This window comes from Elephantulus edwardii, unplaced genomic scaffold (genome assembly GCF_000299155.1).
Source record: "Elephantulus edwardii isolate Elephantulus edwardi_28Jun2011 unplaced genomic scaffold, EleEdw1.0 scaffold00085, whole genome shotgun sequence".
NCBI classification, from domain to species: Eukaryota; Metazoa; Chordata; class Mammalia; order Macroscelidea; family Macroscelididae; genus Elephantulus; species Elephantulus edwardii.
Window position 1 is genome coordinate 2,940,750 of NW_006399835.1, and position 9,843 is coordinate 2,950,592.

The 9,843-nt window shown below is 40.9% G+C and overlaps 1 pseudogene; it reads right to left on the minus strand.

Annotated features, from left to right (window-relative positions):
• The window catches only part of LOC102865418, a 16,212-nt pseudogene extending 8,082 nt beyond the window's left edge, over positions 1-8,130 (minus strand).
• Positions 8,131-9,843: the final 1,713 nt, after the last annotated feature.

Genomic DNA, 9,843 nt, shown 5'->3' on the forward strand with positions numbered 1-9,843 from the left:
GTTGGCCAAGTGGTTATTCTCCAGATTTCTTGACACAACTTGGTGAGCACGTCCAGGACAGCATCTGTTAGCTGAAATATGTCAATTGGTATGCCATCTATTCCTGGGGCCTTATTTTTTGCCTCAAGGGTTAGGCTCCCTAAAGAAAAAATATTTTCTCTTTAGATAGGCTTACAAGGTATTGATTGAAGTCTCTTTTCTATTGGCTAGTTTTTACATACATTATGATTGGTTAGTTAAGACTTTTGGGCAAAGGGGCTATAGGTCAGTTAGGTACATAAGTGAAAGGTCATATATAGTTAAAATTCCCTCATTTAGTTACTGGGCCACCAATCCCCAGCTGCTGGACCAGTTTTCTGTAATTTATGGCTCCTTCTTGGAGGCAAGGATTCTGAAGCTTTGTCTAACACACTTTGGGAATGTTGCAAGGAGACACCAGTCCTTGGAGAGGGACGTCATGCTTGGGAGGATGAAGGGACAGCACAAGAGAGGAAGACTCTAAATGAGATGGATTGATTCAGTGAGTAGGGTGAAGGGGGTAGGTGATAAAGTTGGCTCAGGATAGAGCAGGGTTCAGAGCTGTTGTACATAAGGTCGTTAAGAATCACAAGTGACTTGATGGCACATAACAACAACGACAATATATCTCAGTTATATGGTTAAAGCTACTTACCCACTGCTGCTCCTGGGGTCATGCCTCCTAAACAGATTTCCTGTTTTTGCTTAGCTTACATCTTCTTGGGTCTGGGCCTGCTTCACATTCCCATGACACCTAACTACAAGCCTCTACCAGCTCATGAGCCCACCACAGTCTGTAATCTGACCTTAGACTCTTTGGTCCATCAGCCCCTGCAACTACGTGACTCAGGAGAAGTCTCTAGTCTGATCTGTGACATATAAATTTAGAACTTTTATCTACAATCACTTAACGTTATTTTCTTGAGATAAATATCTTCATTTTTATACTTCACTCATTTTGATTCTCTAGAGAAACCTAAGGCAGGCATCTAACAGGAAAAGGTAAGGAAGCAGGATACAGGACTGAGCCGAGGGAGAAGGTGAGCTGTGATGCAGTCATGATAAAGTGTCCCTCAAAGCAATCCTGCATGCAAATCCACGTGCTGAGCCAGGGGTGATCTTTTAGAATGTCACTGTCTTGGGAAAAGGGTCCAGTCTTCTCGCCCTCCATCCTTAAGTCAGATAGGAGATGACCCTGGAAAGGGAGTGTAACTTTGGCAGAGGAAAGTCTTAGAGAAGGCTGACAGAGTCCAGAAGCAGTTGACTAAATACGTCCCTCCTTGGAAATCAGAGAGCCCATCACACCCATTCTGTGGAAAGAAAACCCGTGGACAGCTGGGAATACTTGGGATAGACTCTGTATATTTGTGGGAGTGGAGGAGTACATTTGTAGATGATAACCAGAGGTCCGTGGTCTCCATGGAATAATCTATTAATGAGCTCTAGGCACAGTGAGATGAACTGGAATAATAAAGGGCCAGATTTACAGAGCCTCTTCTATGTTCCCATTAACTCACATATAGTATTATTAGGCATTGCAGTCCCCTGGAATTAGGCATTATTCACTCCACTTTACAGAAGGAGGCTCAAAGGGAAAAGAAATTTGTCTCCTAATAGCTGTTTAGTGCTGGAAGCAGAAACATTTGGTCTCTCTCCAAAGTTCTTATTCTTTTGACTCTGTTCCTCAAACACACTCAGGAAATTAACTCACACAAATTTTCAAATTCTGTCACAGGCTCAGTTTGGATGTCTCCTAACAGTAATCAGCTGAGGCACCAATTGGCCCTTAGCCCACTGATGAGCAGAGCTGGGGGAGGAGGGATAAGAGATAGTAGATGGAAAACTTCAAACTAGTTCATTCTGGTTGGATCCTTTCAGAGAATATCCACTCCTACCTCAGATATAGGAAGCTCTAGTGACTTTGTGGTCCAGGAAATTGTGCTGCAATTCTGAAGGTATATGAATTCAAATCCACCAGTTGCTCCATGGGAGTAAGATAGGCAATCTCCTTCTGTGTGATTTACTGCCGCTGAAAATCCAATAGAGAGTCAGTTATGGTTTGGTTCCAATTTGATGGTACACAATACCACCACCTCAGGTATACTGAATATAAATATTCTGAATCCTAGATATACACATTAAAATTATATATATATATATTTATGAATACTATGGTTCTCTAGATGAACCTTATAGATCTAATGTTGATTCTTATGGACAATTATATATTTGTAAGACTCTCCTGGAGATCTTGTAAAGATATAAATTCTCATTTAGTGTAGCTTGGAGTGGAAATGCAAATTCTCAACAGAGACTCATATCAGAATGCACCAATTGATGCCCGATTTTTCTAGAATGAGAGAGCCTTCTGACTGAAATGGGATGACTTATTACTGAAAACAGGGTCAAAACCCAATTACAAAATGGGCAAAAGACATGGGAAGAATTTTCACAGAGGAATGACAAATAGGTACATGAAGAAATGCTCTAAATCACTGGCAATAAGAGAGATACATATCAAAACCACAGTGAGATAATATTTCACTCCAGTAAGAGTGGCAAAGTTTAACAGGGAAGCAAGTAAAAGGAATTCTTATACATTGTTGGTGGGATTATAAAATGCAACCATTCGGGAATGCAGTTTGGCGCTTCCTCAAAAAGCTGAACATAGTGATTCCATATGACCCAGCTATTCCACTACTTGGAATATACCCTGAGAATAGGAGTACTGAGGCACAAACAGATTTGTACACCAATGTTTATAGCAGCATTATTCACCATCACTAGAACACAGAAACAGCCTAGATGTTCAACCACAAACGAATGGATTGAGAAATGATGGTACATTCACACAATGGCATACTAAGCAGCATGCAGGACCAATAATTTTGTAAATTATTACATAACTTCGGAGGGACTGGAGAATATTATGCTGAGTGAACTAACTCAGTCCCACAAGGATAAATATTGTATAAGACTGTTATTGTAGAAGTAGTATAAGGATCCAGGAGGGGTGAGAGAGGCTGTAAGCAGAGGGATGTGGATGTACAGGGAGAAGGGGGTCATTAATCATTGGGTTGTATAATTTGATGGGTGGGTGATGAGGGAAATTGAAAGAATTTGTTCTAATTTGTATTCAAATTTTGTAAATAAACTCATGAAAAAAAATAGCAAAAAAGGAATTAACCAAAAAAATGAAGTTCACACTATATTGAGTTATGCTAACTAGATGTGGCTTTATTTTGAGTAGCAGTTTCTCTCTTTTTAAAGAACCTCCTTCTATCTAACCATGTGAGCTTTGGTGGCATAGTCCACGGGGACTTGTACTGCGAATCCAAAGGTGGTACCTTCTGGCCGCTCCAATCCATTAGCTCCTCTGAGTGCGAAGATGAGAAATCACGTCCCTTGCGATTTTACAGTCTCTGAAAACTTGCTGGAGGGTCAGTTACAAGTAAACATCAATGAGACCAATTCGACAACAATGAGTTTGAGTTTTCAATCTAGCTAGTGAGAAAAGAAAAGGCGGAAGTTCAGTAATTCTAATTCAATAATTTAAATAGGCTTTTAAAGTAACTCAGCTTCTTACAAAGCACTAGCATTTCAGACTTTTCCCCCCCTGTTCACTTTTTCTTTCCATAGTGGTTTCTGAATATATAGAAGTGCAAGTGCATTGACTGACTTGTGGCCAGAAGTATAGAATCCCATCAACCATATATCTCTAGAATTTGCCTCCTCTTCTCTGGGACAGCAGTTTTCTTCTTATTTCTGATTTATTGCTGAAGGCTGTAAAGATCTAGTTGGACTAGTTTGAACTTCTTTATTTAAGCATGTTTTGGAGGGCCTTCTGAAGACTTGGCCTCACCTTGGTCTCAATGGCTCTATGAGCCACCTTAAAGTCTACATGCAACTCTGATTTAGTTTCCAATTCTGGTCTATCTTTCCTGCCTCTTCCAGTAAAAGAGTCACTTTGCCCATGTGGTAGCACACTCTCTTGCCGACTGGAACATTTTTCTGATTCTCTCCATGGGCATGTGTGAGTATCAGCCGTTTGTCCATGTCACAGGAAGAAAAGAAGACTCTGGACCATTTGATTCAGGCCAACAATGCACCATCTCTTACACTCTAGAGTGGCTACCCCTGTGCTGAGGCTGTTGTTGTTGAGTACCATAGAGTCAGAACCGACCCATAGCTGACCCTGCAGATTTTCAGAGGCAGATAATCGCAGAAGAGGAGATTGCCCATCCTTCTCCTTTGGAGCAGCTGGTAGCCTCAAACCACGAGCTTTTGGGATTGCAGCACAGCTTCTTGCCACTTGGCCACCAGAGCTCCCTGTGCTGAGGTTAAGGCAGGTTATTAAATCATCGCTTTACTCTCTCTACAGAAGTGAGGCCAGAACGTGCTGAGTTTTGGCTTGACTCTGGATTTCCCTTCCAGTCCTCCTCACACTGCCTGAAGGGGAGGGCAGGACTAAAATTGCTTCTGCCTTTCTTCCTCCCACGAGGTTCCTCCAAGTATGCAAGAGTCAAGCTCCCCTGCTCCTCTTGAAGTCTCATGTGACCCTCTTCCTTCTCACAGGCCTTTCACCTTCTTCATTCCACAGCGGTGATGGTAGGGTTGCTTTTGGGAACTAGGAGAAAAGACAGAAAGCACATCAGTTTAATATTTCAAACTGTTCTTTTTCTCTCAGCTCTGGCCACGTAGTGAATCATCTTTGTACTTTCTTAGCATCCAATTTCCTCTATGCAGTGCATTCCCACTGCTATTTGCCTTAATTTCTACTGATTTATGATGTTTCAGAATTAAACATTTTGCCAAAGTAGAGGAAGAAGCCTTTTTAGAACTTTGCAAATAGTGAAATAGTTGAATTCAATAATTTAAAGAATCCTTTAGTTGCTTGATTGTGTGGTTGGAATAATGAATTTTGAAAAAAGAGCTGTAGTTAAATTTCTCAGAAATTGAAATATTCATACACTAAGCCATTTCTTATATAATTGTAATGGGTATTTTAAAACCCACAACATATGACCAAATGTCTAAGAGGTCAAAAGAACAATTTAAAACCATTAATATTAATGACTACCTTAGTCATTCCATTTCTTTTAAAATCTTATCAGTGTGTGGTTTACTTTCATTCCCCACTAATAGATCCTTTCTTACATTTGACAGTTTAACGCTGTTTTTAAAATGCTATGCTCTGAAGTGCAAAGCAGTTAACAATCTTGCTTCCAGAAATGCTGGCCAGCCAGAGAGCCTTGTTGAAAATCCAGGATCTCAGGTCTGCCCTGGCCCTATTGTTGGGTCATAACAGGAAGGTAAAAGAGGCAACATTGGCAAAAACTCTAAAATATAGATGTCATTGATTTACTCAATGTGTTTTTATAAACTTTTCATAACAATGAAACAGAGAGGAAGTGAGCCTTTCTTTCTTTGCACTTGAGTTTTTATAACACTGATTTTGAAATCCGTGCCTTTTTTTAAACTCCGTATTATAAGAGACAGCTGTTGATGAGGTGTACCTGGGTTAAGCCCTTCTGGGTTTGGGTTCCTGTAGGTTTCTGCCTCAGTTAAACCAGCTGAGAGCAGCTGTGGTATAACTTCAAATCAGCAGTTCTTCAGGCCACCTGTTAAAACAAATGACATGCAAACACTCCCAGGAATGCTTGTTTTTCATTCTTTTCCCCACCTCCCCCAATAACAGTCCATGGTAATTAAAAACATTATAAATTACTTGTCAAAAGTGAATTTCGGTGAAAAATAGTGGTGTTGTCTGGAAGGATACCTAATTTTCTAGAGTAGCTCCCTTCCCCTACATCAGTTAAGACCACAGGAGAAAAAGGGGAATGGGATGCTAGGCTATTAAATGCCCCGCAGCCCCATGAGGAGAGGCCTCCACAGCCAAAGAAAAATGAAGGTCTAAACAAAGATCTAGCTAATGTAGGCCAACCCCAGAACTGCCAGGATAATTGAGGATAAAAGTTGCTTTGTTCTCTCTTCCCACTCCCTGCTATTTTCTTCTCTCTGTCCTCCACTGGGTTTTACCCTCCACTATTGCTCTATCTTTTTAGCATTCCAAGAATACCTCTGAGCATTTACCTCTTCCTGTGTACACCCACTCTTTTCCCCTTTCGTTTTTTATTATTTGGTTAACTCAGTAGCTAAACTGAGTTTAATCATACCTCATAGCTCAATCACTACAGGACCAGAACACATTCAGTCAGGAGACTGGCACACTCATCGCACAGAGTAGGAAGGAAACAAGCAGCAGGTAACCCACGCCCAGGTGTCTGGTGGCAGGTGCTAGCTCTTCGTCTTTGTTAGGGAGGCCCAGCAGTTACTGTAGATAAGGATGAAACAATAGTCAAATCTGAGTGCCTTTCTTGTATTCATTTATTTACAGAACTTTGTTGTTGTGCTGTTACTAGGTGCCATCAAGTCAAGTACGACTCATTGCGACCCTATGTGAACAAAAGATCTGAACACTGTTCTATCCTGAACCATCCTCACACCTCCTGATACACAAGAGGAGATAGCAACAGTCACCGTGTCAATCTACCTGATTGAGGGGCTTCCTCTCCTTTGTTGACCCTCCACCTTTCCTAGCATCATGTCCTTCTCCAAGGAATAGCCTCTCTTAGCAACATGCCCAAAGTATCTGAGGTGAAAACTCATCATTCTTGCCTCCAAACAGCACCCAAGGCTACACCATCTCAAAGACATATAGAACTTTGAGGCAGGTATAATTATTTATCATTAGTGTCGTCATTATAGGAAACTATAGGCTCTCAATTTAAAATTTTTAAGATTAAGAGGTTAAGAAAATTTCCATGGTTCTATAACTACTGAATTTAAACCTAAATTTGACCCCCGAATCACTGCTCTTGCTGCAAGTGCCTACCTTTTTTATAAGTGTTACAGTAAGGAGGAAACAATCTGAATACAGACATATATGGCAGTAGATTGGCACATGACATGTGCAGCCCGGTAGGCAAATGGTGAGTGTGAGGAAAGTCTGGCTAGAGGTCATTGAACATCTGCTATAGCTTTAAGGTTGGACTATGTCCTAAAAGTATGGCCCAAAACTCAAAAAGCGTTCCAATCTTAAGGAATGAAATTATCAGTGTGGGCCCTAAAGTGAAGTAGTCATTGGGTCTAGAACATGGCTGTTACGTCCTAGGGAGCAGAGGGGTTTTAACTTAGAAGAACCAGGAATAAGACTCAAATAGAAACAACTCATCTTATCTTTGCTTGGGATACACCCTTGGGAATGGTACCATTTCCTCTAATCAATAGAGAACAGTCCTGGAGATCAGGGTGTAATGTAATTTGGAGGTGGGTATTAAGATCAAACCAAAAGAGGAAACAGATGTTCTCTGGGGCTTCCTTTTGTAGCACTAGAATTAAGTGGAAGTTACCAAGAGACAGACTAAGCTTGGCGTGAAAAAGAAACCTCTGAGAATCAGAATGCTAAAAGTAGAACAGAATGTTGGATGAAAGCACTGTGCTTCTTGTCTCTAGAACATTCCCCTGAGTTGATAGATAATGAACACTGTACTGGAACAGATGAGGGAGAAAACTGTTTAAAAGGAATATATGAGTGGACATTATATCTAAGGCAATGGTCCAGAAAAAGAGGTACATGCAAAGAGGACTGAGGGAGGGAGAGAGGCATAAGGGAAGGGATGGAATTGTACAACAATGAATGAACTTTTTTTAAAGAAAATCAACTATGAATAATAGAAGAAGAAGAAAAAAACACCAAACCCAGAAACCAAACCCTAAAGCATTTTGTGACTTCTGTTACACTTTTAATAAAGAGCTAAATTGTTGTGTAACTACACAATGTAACCCGTCTAGCTTTACTGACCATCCCTCTATCAATTTCCCTGCTATTCACTATTTTCTTTCAGAGGTTTGGTACTGATATTTTGAGTGACACAGTTCTTCCTGGAGTAGGGCTGTTTAGAATAGTGCTAGATATTTAGCATTCCTCACCTCTGCTCACTATTTAGGGTCTCTGGTTGGTAGGGTGAGTCCGGGCATCATCACTCTCGCCTGCCTCACTGGACAGTCGGCCACAGAAGACTTGGCACTGGTGGGCCCCCCTGGGCTCATGGCGCCCCCGTGTGGCAGGAGCCTGCCCCTCCCATGCAAGAGGAGAGAATTTCTTGGTGAGATTTAAAATAAGTAAAGGTGGATCTGTGGCTGACTCTGAGAAGAATAGGAATCCCAGAACATTTGATTGTGCTTATGCGAAACCTATACTTGGACCAAGTGGCAGTCGTCAGAACAGAGCAAGGAGACACTGCACGGTTCAAAATAAGGAAGAGGTCCACCAGGGATGTATGATGTCTCCATACCTTTTCAATCGATATGCAGCACATATCATCCGGGAAACTGGGCTGTAAAAGGAGGAATGTGGCATCAGGATTGGTGGAAGATTCGTCAACGGCCTGCGTTATGCAGGCCTGCTTCCTGAAACTGAGGAGGACCTGAAGAGCTTGCTGTAGAAAGTCAAGGACTGCACCCTTCCATACGGATTGAAGCTCAACATCAAGAAAACAAAGATTTCCAGGCCTTTCTTTTTAGACTTTATGAACATGGTTTCAGCCTTAACCGTGACCATGTAATTACGTGCGATATACATGGTCTTTGATAATGTAGGTAGATCATTTATGTCATTAAAACTAAAAAAAAAAAAAAAAAAAAAAAGCAAAGAAGGGAAAAAATTGGTATGAGTGGGATAAAGGACACCTGACCGATATTAGGGTCAGCTGTTAGCTGGTTACTACTTTCATCTGAGGAGGGGAGGGGAAACACCAATAAAAGAAATAAGCCCCTAAAAAAGGGAGGTAATCAGGTGAAACCTGGAGAGCTACCTATGTGTTCTGAACACCCAAGGAAAGTGGTTTAAGGTAAGGAGCCGAAGGGTAGAGGGTTGGAGGGGTTCTGGCATCCCTTCCTTCCAACATGCCTAATTATTTCCCATCTCAAGTGACCATGTGCCTTGGACTTCCCTTCTACGATGCTTCATATCATTCTTTGTTCCTCTCCAAACCACTTCCTCCTCTAGAGTCTCTTGCTCTTCAGTCAGAGGTTGCTTTATTTTTTATTCTTCTTCCACCTTTAGAAAAATGAAGTCTTCCTGAGAGTCTTGTATATCACCTTTTTAGTGAACACAGGGATTCTATCTATAGTCACTCTCCAGGAATACAAAAGGATTGCTTTATCCAAAGCACTTTATTGCAGATCTGGGAAAGCACAGAGAATTCTTTCAAAAACTGCCTCCCCATCTAAGAATGATATTGTTTTTTACACTAGGGTTAGGTATGAATCTACTTAACATATTACTATCAAGTTCAAAACTATAGGAATTTTACATTCAAAAGAACAGTCTATATGCAGTTATTAGTAAACAGACAACTTGTGGTATAGGTTGCATATGACCGAGAAAAGCAGTTTCGAAAAGCAAATACTAATTCAATGAGAGATTCATCTCCTTTCCCAGTAAACAAAAAGTTTAAGGTAAGCTGCCTGACAATAGAGAAGATACAACAGGGTCTGAGGACCAAACAAATGTTAATTAGATAATTAAACAAGGTTTACAGGATGGAAACTCAGGATGTCCAGTTTTTAGAGCTATACCATGCGTTAGAGTAATTGAGTTTATTAAGCCCACCCTATTATCTCAAGCTGAAGCTCTTTTAAGCAATCCAGTATCTCACAGACAAAGAACTCACACTTCTGCTCTGCTAGTCATGACTTACGCTTTACATTTCAGTCTCACTAGTCCCCTCCACTATTCAATTCTATACCATGGTGGTTGAC